General features: G+C 38.9%; 1 long non-coding RNA gene across 1 annotated transcript in view; it reads left to right on the forward strand.

Annotated features, from left to right (window-relative positions):
• Nucleotides 1-13,280: 13,280 nt before the first annotated feature.
• Nucleotides 13,281-14,712, forward strand: part of LOC134648714 (uncharacterized) — a 217,692-nt gene continuing 216,260 nt past the window's right edge. The window contains exon 1 of the long non-coding RNA XR_010096919.1: nucleotides 13,281-13,362. This is a non-coding gene — a long non-coding RNA (uncharacterized LOC134648714). The remainder of the gene's footprint in view (nucleotides 13,363-14,712) is intronic.

Raw genomic sequence — 14,712 nt, forward strand, 5'->3', positions numbered from 1 at the left:
TTTGGAATGATAACGTTTGATAGCTTATCCTCGACAAAGTATACCTTTTTTCGGAATGCCCTTACTGCATTTTTCAAGTATTAAGACCTATTAACAAGTCATAATTTTTTAATAACAGTCGAGCTCCACGTGATGGTATTTATTTTAAATTATGTTTGACTACTGCTTTCACAATCACATACCTACCTATCGATTTAATTAGGTACAGTCAAAGACAAAATTAGATTGCATCGTGTTTGTAAGGCCATATTTCGATATTTTTTTGTACTTTTAGAGTCGATTTGTAAAAGCAACTTATAAAAAATATAATACCTACAGGATAAGATAAAGATAAGATAACATTTTATTTCATTGAAAAATATCCAAAAATTAAAACAATCATAATACGCGTAAATAGTACTTAAACACTATAAATTTACAAACATGGTGTAGAAAAGTAGGTATATTAAACTTAGAACAAATTTAAAAGTTGAAAAATTGGTCCAGGTCCAGATGCCGTGCGTTCAAGTCTCACCATTCGACCGTGTAGTGATTGACTTTCGATAGATAGTAAGGACTTCTTTACAATTTCTATTCGAATTTTAAACAATTAACGCTACAAATTTGAATTTCGAATTTTAAACAAGTGTATGGCCCTATTCGCATGGCAGCTTTTTCAACGCGCGTTAAAAAAGCGTTTGAATGATACAAATATATAGGGATACATGTGTATTTATTCACACGACTGCGACTGTGACTGATGATGGCTTGACCGCCTGTGTAAAATAGCGAAAGAAAATGAATGAGTACTTTATAAATATACTAGATGAAAACCCGGCTTCGCTCGGGTGAAAATGTAGATATTTCTGTAGTTATCGGTTACAATGTCATTGAGTTTTCACTTCTGCCGGCACTCCCGGAGTGCAACCCGTTGCTTGTTTTATTGGCGGCATATAATACAAATATGTGACTAAAATTGTGGATTCCTACTTTCTACTGATAGAATTGAATACGAGTGGTCAATACCACTCGATTCTCATGGCTCCTCTACACGATGGCCCAACATATGTGGTAAGCTAGTAACAAAATTAAATAAAAATTATAATATGCTCTAAAATAATTTAAAAGCAAATTATAAGGTAAATAACATGAAATTAAAAAAGATATTTAATTACTTAATTTAATTCTTTAAAAAAATCTAATATTCATTTATTTTCGGGAAGTAGGTATCATCAAAAAACTCTTGCAGCTTCTACGAAATTTTTTTAAATTAGGTACTTGATGATAATAATGGTACGTGGCGTAGATAAATAAATTGCTGCAACGGCTAATGCTTCCACGTCCATCTTGGAAACCGGTTAGATCACAACTGAATGTCGCCATCGTGTAGATGCGTTCCAAAGTTCCAACCACCACAAGGTCATCTCGCTGGCGCACCGCTGGGCCATCGTGTAGAGGAGCCATCAAATTCTATCAGTAGAATTTCAAAAATAGTATTTCGTCGTTTTTCACTGATTTTCGAGTGACGAAATCGAATGGTCGAGATTCAAAAATCGGTCTCCAGATTTAGGTAAACAGCTGTAGGTACACTAGGCACCTGTCGACAGCAAACGCGCAAAAGACACGATAGGTATGCGCAGTCTGTGCTGCGTCACTGGTCAACTCAGTACTCTTTGCCTCACTAGAAGGAAAACGCAGCGGAAAAACCCAGGCGGCACGAAGACATACGACAGTTACATTACATTATTTAATAACTTGTTGATTTTACTTGTTTAATACCTAATTTATGACCATATTGTTTCTGCGAGTAATGAGCTCAGTAACATTCATGAGTAATTTGAAATATATTATGTACCTACCATACCTACCTAGGTATTAATATTTGCTTGCTTTTAAATGAGGATAAACGCATAAATCTCAACTCGGATGGCGCTGCAATCGTTTACGTTACAGCTTCCGTATGTTCGAGTGGATAGGATTGATAAAATACATTATATATGTATTGCGTGTGTCCTGGCTGACTGACTGACTGACTTACTGATGAGTCAGTACTCATCAACGCAGAAACTTCAAATACTATTTAGAAATGTTAAATTTGCTCCTCAGGTCAGGTTACATCTATATTGTGCACAAGAAATACTTAAGAAGCGATTTTTAGAAATTCAACCCCTAAGGTGGTTCGACTAGGTTACTCAAAGCTTAACTCTCGCTAGATGGCGCCACTTTCGCAAAATTTCAGGTTTTATTTTTTTGTGGAATGGTCTTGTTATTCGTATACTTAAAAGTATGTTTAGCGTAATCTTTAAGTAAATATTGAACTATTAAAATAAACATTGAATACTTCATTGTGTAAAAACCACCCTTTAAAGTCGACGGAGTATTGCTGTCACGCTTTTTCCTACTATTACTCACACATGCAAACAGTGTTTCCGTGATCCTTGCAGTACCTAGACAATTTCACAATTTTGCACACAACGTAAGTAGGCTGCAATAACGTTGCGGTATTTTCGTGCAAATACGTGCAAGAGGATTGGGGTTCAAGACTAGGGTTGCCAACCGTACTATATTATATAGTATTGTACTATATTTTGGCTCTCTGTACTATATATTTTTGGAAAAATATATAGTACGCTAAAATACTATATTTCTGATTAAACGTATATTACACTTATGTTTAGTATTTTATCTAAAAGTACTAAATTTTTTGAAATGTACTATATTTTTGATACGTTATTCTGTAAAATACTATATTCCACCAAAAAATAGTTGGCAACCCTATTCAAGACTGGCGAGTAGGTAATTTCTTTTTGTTTATTTTTGTCCTTTTTGTGTTATCTTACCTTTAAACGAGCAATTATTATATATATGTAACGAAGCAGTAGTGTAGAAGAGAATAGGAAAACCGTTGGTAGATCGGCAGGATCATCTTCTACCGTTGAAATATGCACACTTGAGAATAGATTCACAAGTGGACGATGAAATAATAACACGTTGAGATAGCCGATAGTTGGTTTTAATTAACAGTATCGATTACACATCTCGCTTTGGCTCCGCTTTGGTCAATTAAGTACCTGTCAAGTATCAGTGTCAACAAAATTGCACTAAACATGACGGCACTTCAAATTCGCGCCGTGGTCAGCCCGGCAACGTCGCAAATGTATCCGTAATTCCATACACGACATTTGTGACACACACATACGTAAAATTGACTTGAAAAGTTAACTATGATTTTTGGATGATTTCCTCAACTTATTTCCTCCACAAGCTTCAAATTTTAAACTTCAAAACTAAAAAGTCATAGAAAACCTAAAAATATTGCAATATCAGTCATGGTCTAATAAAACTGGTCTTCTCTTCCCAGAGTGTCACTTGCCTACGTCACAATAACATTGCCACTTTATTTCAACATTACATGTTACATGGGTACATTATATCTATGGTTAATAAGTTAAAATATTTCTTTATAATTTTCATTTATATGTATTTTATCTTAAATTTTACAATATCACCTCATTTTTAATTATTCGTTAGCAATATCTTCCGATTCACGAAAGAAATTTCAGACATTCGGGTAATTCTGTTTACACTACTGGCAACACAGGATAGCGCTGTCACATTTGACAATCCGCCATTTTGTCCCTGACCGTCATCCTTGTCGAACGCGTATTAATTGTTATTTCCTTCTCGCTCAGTGTCAGCAGTCGCAGTGTTTTCCAAACTTTTCACGTCGTAAGCTTGGTAATTAATGTTTTGCTACGAAAATGGTTGGCTGCTCTATTCGGAACTGTAAGAGTAGGAGTGAAAAGTGCAGTATAGATTTGTTTTATTTTACTATGTTTCTACATGAATAACTTAAAATTAATGCCGTTAAAATAATTTTCACCGTTGGTTAAAATTCTCCCACATTTTAAAGTTTGAGAACCTGTAAACAGCATGATGACGTAGGCAAGTGACAGTTAGGTCATTCGCGAATCTCGGAAGAGAGTACCAGGCGGAGTATATTATTATACGAGGGGCGTTCAATATATAATGAGAATGAGATGCAAACTCTTTAAATATTAGGAAAGTAAATACTGGCCGGTAAAGCTAATCTACCTAGCTGATTGCCCTAAAAAAAACTAATTGTTTTTTGTTTAAAAAAAAATACGGCGATTTCTTTGCGATGCTATTGAGTACGTTAGCGAAAATGGAGAAAATTGAACTGCGCGCCGTTATCAAATACTGCCGTTTGAAAAATTTTTCTACGGACCAAGTCAATTTAAATTTACGGAACACTTTAAGGTCTAATGCTCCTCCGTATTCGACAGTCGCACGTTGGTGCGCCGAATTTAGACGTGGAAGAACATCGACCATGGATGATCCCCGCTCCGGACGCCCTACTACAGCAGTAACTGAAGAAATTGTGAAAAAAGTCGAAAAGTTAGTTTTGGCGGATCGTCGTGTCACGGTTCGTTTTATTGCTGAAAATGTAAAGATTTCAACGGGGAGCGTGCATAATATTTTACATGAACGCTTGGGTATGAAAAAGGTATCAGCGCGTTGGGCACCCAGAATGCTTACTGACACACAAAAACAAACTAGCGTCGAGATTTGTCAAGAAGCTTTGGACCTGATACAGCAAGACCGGGAACTTTTTTTGGCGCGATTTATAACAATGGACGAAACATGGCTCCATCATTACGACCCTGAAACGAAACTGCAGTCTATGACATGGAAAAGGCCATCATCTCCAACTCCAAAGAAATTCAAGGTGGGCCTATCTGCCGGTAAGGTCATGGGCTCTGTTTTTTGGGATGGTAAAGGGGTCGTAATGATTGAGTATCTCGAGCATGGAGCCACTATTACGGGCACTTTATATGCCAAACAAATAGCAACATTGCGCAATGAGATCCGTGAAAAACGGCGAGGTAAACTCTCGAAAATTGTGTTGTTCCATCAGGACAATGCACCGGCACACAAGTCCGCCGTTGCAATGGCTGCAATACGTGATGCTGGGTTCGATATCCTTAAGCATCCTCCGTATTCACCAGACCTCGCCCCTAGTGATTTCTACCTATTTCCGAGATTGAAGGAATACCTAAGAGGCAAGAAATTTGAAGACGACGACGCGGTAGTCGCTGCAGTACAAGATTTTTTAAGTACTCAAGATGAAACCATTTTTAGAAATGGAATTTTAAGTTTAGAAAAAAGATATACTAAGCGTATTATGCTAAAAGGTGACTATGTCGAAAAATAAAATTACATTTAATAAAAGTTGTATATAACATACTCATTCTCACTTTTTATTGAACGCCCCTCGTACCATGATATCAGTCACGTTTTAAAGATCTAAGAACTGCATAAGTAAGTTTGTAATTCCATATAAATATATGCTATTATCTTATACCTTTAAACGAGCAATTCTTGTTTATTTATTTATTTATTTATATATATATATATATATATATATTTCGACGATCTCGGAAACGGCTCTAACGATTTCGATGAAATTTGGTATATGGGGGTTTTCGGGGGCGAAAAATCGATCTAGCTAGGTCTTATCTTTGGGAAAACGCTGGTTTTTGAGTTTTTATATGTTTACCGAGCAAAGCTCGGTCTCCCAGATATTATAGGTACCTATAAGTTACTGTTGCAGTTCCTACAAATAGTAGGTACCTAAAGTAAAGGTACACTACGATGTACGATGTGAGTATGAATAAAGATGTGTTTAGTTATGATATGTGTATACATAGTATGGGTATGAGTACCCGAAAAGAAGGTCTGTCTACAAAAAGAGATGAGATCCCATCAAAAACATTACATGTAAAAAGGTGCAAGTCCCGCAATGCTTATACTACAAAAAAGTTTTGAGATGTAATGCTAATGTGAAACCAAGTCAGCTATTTTAATCAGTGCCAGGGGGTGTTAGAACCGTATCAATAAGATATCTTTAATTTGTACTAATTAAACCTTGACGTCCAATTTTTTGGACGTCAAGGTTTGGACCACCTGTATCCTGTATATATACTTCCTGTATGCATGGCTAAAAAATAACTGCATTCCCGTTGCCAGGGAGGTTTTGGGATTATACTGAGCAACTTTTACTATGGGACCAACTAGAAGACACGAAAAAAAATTTGGCTGTTTCATTATTTTTTTGCCATCCTGTATAGGAATCCCCAGTACTGTCGTCAGCATATCGATGAATGTCGTCGATAGACAACATGTCACAGTAGCTATTGGAGCAGGTTCCTCTATGGCTCATATGCGCCTGCCGGACAAAGGGCTAGCGATCCACTTGCATAGGTAGTCTCTTGGACAGTCCATAAGATGGTAACTTCGACAGGAGACCCCTAACGGAAAAGACGCGCTAACACGGGACACAACTGTGAAGCACTCGGCCCGCTCGCTTTATAAAACGTAAGCATAGCAACTCGAATATCCCTCTGCTTGATAGAAATTTCTGGCATAGAGTATTCGCACTACGGGATGATGGGCGGTATAGGGCGCTACCGTCGTCTTTCAAGGTCAAGTTCGAGGCAAAAAGACTACCTACCTAAAAGATCGGCTTTCCCTTTTGCGCTGTGGGCCAGATTACCATTCGCATTCCACACTTCACAGTGGTGGTAAAGACGACTGATAAAAGTTTCCCTGCTGCCTTTGGCAAGGCGGAGAGGTAGTATTTTGCCCATTTTGGCGCCCCCCCCTGGACTGCACCGGGGGCACGTGCCCCCTCCAGCCTCCCCCCCCCCTAGTTACGCCACTGTAGCGACTCCACGTAGGTGTCGTAGGTATCTGAGCGCTTCTAGTCACTCGACGAATTCTCTACTGGCTTGCCTTAGTCGGCCGTCTAGCCCGAGTGGTGTCGTTGAGCTGCGTTCTGAAGCGACGATGTATAGGTAAGTGGCGAGTTAAGGCCAGTCCACAGACGGGAACAACTATTCGCCAATCTGATTAAATTGTCTGATCAAATGAGGTGGTGCGGACGCAAACGCCAGTTTGGCTCGCAGATTTCGACCGCCGATTATGACGGATGATATTAAGCAAGTATTTGCCGATAATGTGGAGGTGCGGACGCAAGAATATCAATTTGTAACGCTAGTATTCGCGTTTGGGGGCATCTTTCTAATTTAGAGCGCTCAAATATCACCATAAATCTAAAATTGATGATTAAATTGGAGGCTGACGTCAATTTATTTTCTGATAAAATCGGTCCAATTGATCATCCCGTCTGGAGCTTTCTTAGCTATTTAAATTCCAATGCAGTAGATGCGGTTTTTTTTAATAGATAGAGTGATTCAAGAGGAAGGTTTATGTATAATTTGTTAACCCGTGCGAAGCCGGGGCGGGTCGCTAGTTATATGATATTTGTGAAAATTGTGCTACTTAACAATTGCACTGTATTTTATGTGCTTCGATGATCAAACTAACGCGTTGACCACCATCCCAATGGTACATGGTGGTGTACATACCTGAATGAAAAACTTATCGCTCTCCCACAACGTACAACCGCGGGTATTTTTCATGAAATTCGACACAACACTATAGATACAAGTACCTACGTAACTTATACTTTAACTAACAGGTCACAGGTTACTGATAATTATGTCAGTTCTTATCATTATAAATGAACATATTCCACTTACAAAGACATCACGATTTCTCTTTCTTACATACTCATTAAAATAGAGAGTCAGAGAGAGACCTATAGTCATATGTTTTGCGATCGACGTGTTGAAGCCCTGCCTCTGTTATCTATTATTGCGCGGGGATTTATCAATAAATAACAAGTTTATTTTAGGAAAAAACCGGCCAAGAACGAATCGCACTCGTGCCCCGAGGCTTCCGTACTATCACAATTTTTACCATGTTTATTTTTTTTTCCTTCAGACTCGCGCTTGACTACTTTTTGGAAATTGTGATTGGTGTGGTGGTAGTTTTGGTAAGTTTTTGTAAAATGCATTATGTACTTACTGCAGTAAGTATATTTTCCTTGAATATCACTCCCAAACCACCGAGATTGTGGTAAGCATTAGATATATATAAGTAAGCAAATAGTGGTAACTCGATAGGTACATCAGTTTTCTGACCAAAATGCGATTTATTTCGTAGTCGTAGTGGATTTATTTATCAGTAACTGCTACTGACTGACGAAAAATGTAGGTACTGCTAAAACAATTTACAACTAATATTACAAGCAGAAGGAGTTAAAAATAGAGTTCCGCGGTTAACCCGGTTATAATATTAGCTGAAAATTTGAGCATTAGACTTTTTGCTCGTCGCGACATCTATTGTTAACTAGTAGTACTGATAAATTCCGCTACTTGACGCTAGATGTCGACTACGAAATAACTCACGTTTTAGTAAGGAAACTGATGTAAGCATGGAGTTACCACTATTTCTTTACCTACTAATATTTCTCTATTATACTGGTAAGTAACCACTATAGAGCTACAATAAAAGAAAAAAAAACTTACCCATGTATTTTGTATATGGACTCCCTTGATTGTTCAAATAATTGGTATCTCATTATTGTACGGTGTACACTCCTTTATTCAAAGTCGCAGGGAGCCTAAGGTCACCGAAGGACGTTATTCCGTATCAGTCGCCTGGCGTTTACAAAATTGATCGCAGTTGTGGTAGTTCCTATATCGGAGAAACAAAGCGCACAATAGCAGAAAGAGTTAAGGAACATATTGCAGCTGTCAAAAATCGTCAGGTGAACAAGTCTGCCGTGGCTGAGCATTTACTGGAGTCGGGACCAAACCACTGGATTGAGCTGCATAACCCTAAAATCCTGTCCACGGATCGTCATTTCTACAGCAGGAAAGTACGGGAAGCCATTGAAATCAAAAAACATAGTAATTTCAATCGGGACGAGGGTTTTAAGATCTCATCCACATGGAATCCAGTCATTAGTAAATGTAAGCGTAAACGAATATCGACAGTCGATAAATCGAATATCGTTAGTGTTGCGTGTCGACAGAGTGACTAGGGCTTGCAATATCCGCCCATTTTTCATATCCGGATATTTCGAATATTAATTATTTTACTATCCGGATATCCGTATAAAACGGATAATTCGAATACTTACTTTTTATTCAATAAAACTTACATGAACTTAATAAAAAGTGTAATATGATACAATTTTACGTACATGAGGCTGCGTAACAGCAAGTATTAAGTATTTTGGCGTTCTACCTTTTTGTCGATACTTTTAAGTTGATGTGCAAGTGAGGTTAGGTTAGTTAGGTTAGTACCTACGACCTACAAATTATTGTCTTGAGTTGCCACGTGACGTGATAATGGCAAAATGAAATTACGAGTAGGTATACTCACCAAAAACTAAAAATGAATACCGGCAAAAATTTCTTACACAACCTTTAATAAAATTGATTGACTATATTAGATATGGCTTTTCCAACAGGTTACACAAACTATTTTTGAAATAATTTACTAGGTTATGGCGATACTTCAACTCTCTATTTAATTCTGCGCAGTCTGCGCTGCGAAATTAATTTCTTGGTAGTGGTTTTGATAATATTTGGAGAATCGAATATCTTCTAACTGTTAGAACAGTCTCTTCTTGTTGAGATTTTACATTGCATTTTAAGTCAATCAAGGTTTTCATTGCAGATTTATTCAAATAGAAAATGCTAAAACCTTCGTCATAATATCTGCTAAACCCTACTGCATTTCGTTCGGCAGTTCAATATCAACCGAAGTCCTCATCCGTTGGACTCATTTTAGTTCTGTTCACACTTTGTTAATAATGTATTCGGACGCTAACAATAATGACAGCGCATCACGTGTGACAAGAACACTGTACACTTACTTTGGAAAATTTCACATAAAAATTAAGTTAAACAAAAATCCGCCGCTTTCGAGCATCAACTTTGACAGTGAATTTGTGTTTTATAATTGTATGATTTGGCAACTTAGTGTTGCCAAAAGAAGGAAAAATATGTCTAAAATTATAATCAAATTACTTTAAGAGCAACCTGTGCCCGAATATTAATGTAGCTACTGAAAAAAGAAATTCTGGATTCGCATCCCTACTCCCCCCGCAATCCCTACCAGGGATGTTGCGAATATCCGCATCCGCAACCGCGGAACTTCCGCATTATTTCGCATTATAAAATCGATGCGGATTTAATGCGGATGCGGGTGTGGAACAGGTCGGTACAGGAACGTCTTAGCATCGGCGTAAGTGCTAGACTGCTAGGTAATTTAGTCATTAGCCAATAAACCTATTAGAAATTAGCAGCCAAGCGTGAGTCGGACTTAATGTACGGCACCCTTGGAACGCGAGTCCGACTCGCACTTGGCCGGTTTTTTGAAATAAAAATTACTAAAATGTAATATTTGACGTTTTTTATGTACCTATCTTGACATCCGCATCCGCATCCGCGGATGTGAGCCTTTAAAATTCCGCATGTCATCCGATGTCAAAAAATCGGCATCCGCAACATCCCTGATCCCTACTCACCCCATTTTACGGTACAAGTACATTCAAAGCTAAATAATAAAAAAAGCTACTTTTACGGAGCTAGGTCGATCTGCATAAGAATATCTCAAATATTAAAAATAAGGGAGTAATCAAGGAGTAATATTTAAATAAACAGTTTTTATAACGTAAAAATGTATCCAAATAAATAAGATCAATGGACAACGTAATTACTATTACAACTTTCAACGTTTTTTTTAATAGTTTTCTTAAAAAATGTAGTATTCGAATTATTCGTTTTATCCGGATATCAACTTAATCTAAATCCGGATAGTAAATTGGGCGGATATCCGGATAAAACGGATATCCGGATTGCAAGCCCCAAGAGTGACATCCCTAGTGCGCAAAACGTTCAAGCGGATAAACAAGACCAAGTGCGGGTAGTTCGAAAAACTCGCGCGGTTAGAAGATGCTGATGTCAACTTAAGCCAGTCTTCTCCCAGACCACAGGGACAACGCCGTCCTCGAAACGTCGGAGGTAAATCTTAAAAATTAGATACGCGATTAAGTCCCGTTGTACAATTTAATAATGTATAAAAATCGTGAAAGTTTAAATCAGTGTTAATTGGTATCTCTATTATTAAAATTAAGTATGATGTGTACTTAATCAATATGGAAAAATTATCTGTAATCATCATAAAAAAATGTTAATAATGCTACGGAACCCTTGGGGCGTAAGTCCGACTTATGCTTAAACAAAATTTAGAGACCATTGTCAATATTCCTGTCCAGATACCTTTTACCTATCATTATTAAATAATTATTATTCAATTTTAATCTCGTGTTTCAACTAAGATTGTGAACATCAGACCTTTCTCCTTGAATCGTGCGGCGTTACATGCCACAAGACCTCTTCCCCAATTCTGATGGCCATAGGGGCTACCTACCGCGAAAACCGAAATTCGCAAATTGCGGGGATCTTTCTCTTTTACTCCAATGAAGGCGTAATTAGAGTGACAGAGAAAAATGCCCGCAATTTGCGATTTTCGGTTTTCGCGGTAGCCCCTCTGATACTTTTAGGTTGAGTTTTGTCATCAGTAAGTCGCTAGTCCCAGTCGTTAGTCGCCAGTCGTTAGTCGTCAGTCGCCGGTCGCTAGTAAGTCATTACTAAGTCGTCTGTCGTTAGTAGGTATGTTAATGTTAGGTCGCCGAGTCGCTGGTGTCTCGGGTCGCCAGTCGCTGCTGTGTCGTTGTTAAGGGGTACAAAGGGCCAGTACGGGCCGTCGGATGGCATTACGAGGGGCGTTCAATATATAATGAGAATGAGATGCAAACTCTTTAAATATTAGGAAAGTAAATACTGGCCGGTAAAGCTAATCTACCTAGCTGATTGCCATGAAAAAAAAAACTAACTGTTTTTTGTTTAAAAAAAAAATACGGCGATTTCTTTGCGATGCTGTTGAGTACGTTAGCGAAAATGGAGAAAATTGAACTGCGCGCCGTTATTAAATACTTGTGTTTGAAAAATTTTTCTAAGGACCAAGTCAATTTAGATTTACGGGACACTTTAAGGTCTAATGCTCCTCCGTATTCGACAGTTGCACGTTGGTGCGCCGAATTTAGACGTGGAAGAACATCGACCATGGATGACCCCCGCTCCGGACGCCCTACTACAGCAGTAACTGAAGAAATTGTGAAAAAAGTCGAAAACTTAGTTTTGGCGGATCGTCGTGTCACGGTTCGTTTTATTGCTGAAAATGTAAAGATTTCAACGGGGAGCGTGCATAATATTTTACATGAACGCTTGGGTATGAAAAAGGTATCAGCGCGTTGGGTACCCAGAATGCTTACTGACACGCAAAAACAAACTAGAGTCGAGATTTGTCAAGAAGCTTTGGACCTGATACAGCAAGACCGGGAACTTTTTTTGGCGCGATTTATAACAATGGACGAAACATGGCTCCATCATTACGACCCTGAAACGAAACTGCAGTCTATGACATGGAAAAGGCCATCATCTCCAACTCCGAAGAAATTCAAGGTGGGCCCATCTGCCGATAAGGTCATGGGCTCTGTTTTTTGGGATGGTAAAGGGGTCGTAGTGATTGAGTATCTCGAGCATGGAGCCACTATTACGGGCTCTTTATATGCCAAACAAATAGCAACATTGCGCAATGAGATCCGTGAAAAACGGCGAGGTAAACTCTCGAAAATTGTGTTGTTCCATCAGGACAATGCACCGGCATACAAGTCCGCCGTTGCAATGGCTGCAATACGTGATGCTGGGTTCGATATCCTTAAGCATCCTCCGTATTCACCAGACCTCGCCCCTAGTGATTTCTACCTATTTCCGAGATTGAAGGAATACCTAAGAGGCAAGAAATTTGAAGACGACGACGCGGTAGTCGCTGCAGTACAGGATTTTTTAAGTACTCAAGATGAAACCTTTTTTAGAAATGGAATATTAAGTTTAGAAAAAAGATATACTAAGTGTATTATGCTAAAAGGTGACTATGTCGAAAAATAAAATAACATTTAATAAAAGTTGTATATAACATACTCATTCTCACTTTTTATTGAACGCCCCTCGTAATTAGGTTTTCAATTATCGGACTGGCAGTGTCACTAGCCTGGGGATGGAATATGGTAAGTGAAGTTTCTCTACTACTCTTTCTATTTGTTTTTCTTTGCTGGGAACTATCCTAGTCATCATCCTCGCGTTGTCCCGGCATTTTGCCACGGCTCATGGGAGCCTGGGGTCCGCTTGGCAACTAATCCCAGTAACTGGCGTGGGCACTAGTTTTTACGAATGCGACTGCCATCTGACCTTCCAACCCAGAGGGTAAACTAGGCCCGTATTGGGATTAGTCCGGTTTCCTCACGATGTTTTCCTTCACCGAAAAGCGACTGGTAAATATCAAATGATATTTCGTACATAAGTTCCGAAAAACTCATTAGTACGAGCTGGGGTTTAAACCCGCGACCTCCGGATTGCAAGTCGCACGCTCTTACCGCTAGGCCACCAGCGCTTTTAAACTGGCCGCCGCCACTGACCACTGACTGTTTGACTGCCGCTTGGGAACTATCCTAGTAAATTAAATTAAGCTTCGAAATTGTGACTGTGTTTGAAATTACAGGGACAATATAATATCGTTGCAGAATTAAACTTACTATGGCGAAGATTCAATTTTTTAAAGCTGGAACATAGTTTGGACAGACAGTTTGTCCTGCTAAGCAACCCCCGCATTTCGGTGTTAAAAGGGAGGGGCGAGGGGGGGGGGGTGATTAGTAGTATTCTTATTTTGTCTCAATTAAACTCATAATTCCGCTACTCGATGCTATTTAGACTAGATGTCGACTAAATAATAGGCGAGCTATAAGACGCGAAAACAAGAAGTCCAAATTTAAATCTATGTTAAAAAAACATTACCATGACACATTGTAGTAATTAATTTACCTACTTTAAGTTACATATTAACCAGAGACTGATGAGTGATGACCCCACAGTCAAACTCATTGTTGAGTTTTGCGGGGCTATGATTATAGTTAAGAATATCACTGTACTATGTTGGAGTGAGCACTGATGAATAATAGGCGTTGGCATTTCTTTTCATCAGATATTCACCTAGGTTGCGACTCGCTGATAGTCTCTCGCTGATTGATAAGGCCCTTACACTGTATTATTAGGTACAAGGGGAAAAAAAATGGAACCCTCAGTGGGCGAGTCTGGCTCGTACTTGTCCCCGGTTTGAATTTTGCTTAGACTAGGATGTAATTTGGTTTTTAAAGAGCTCATTCTGCACGGAATAACAAATGGGCCGTTTCTCTCTCCCTCTCAGCAGTGGGCTTCGCACAGGGGCGCCGCGACAGTACATCGCCCACCTAGTAGGCTACCCATCCTTTTCTACTTGTATTAATTAGAGAGGGACGTGTCTCTATCTATCTCGTGGATGAGATACTGTCGCGGCACTCCTGTGATAAACCTATAGAAAGTGTCTGTCGACCATTATACCATGCTGTCGACGAATATTCCGGGAACCCTACTCGGCCACACTGTGCCGCCAATAGGCCAGAGGTCAGCGCCAGTGACCTCGCTCGGTCCTTATCAGTCTCATCATTATCGCCACATTACTTGTTTCGGTAAATCACGGTTTTAACGATCAACAGAAGAGATGTCAACCAATTTTTTGGTGAAACGGCTAGGTTATCATATCACTGGCTATTTTTGCTCAGTGTATTCTAAATTATACATTTTCTTTAATATTAGGTACGGGTGGTACATTTTATTAGTAAGTACTTAAGGGGAC

This window comes from Cydia amplana, chromosome 1 (genome assembly GCF_948474715.1).
Source record: "Cydia amplana chromosome 1, ilCydAmpl1.1, whole genome shotgun sequence".
NCBI lineage: Eukaryota > Metazoa > Arthropoda > Insecta > Lepidoptera > Tortricidae > Cydia > Cydia amplana.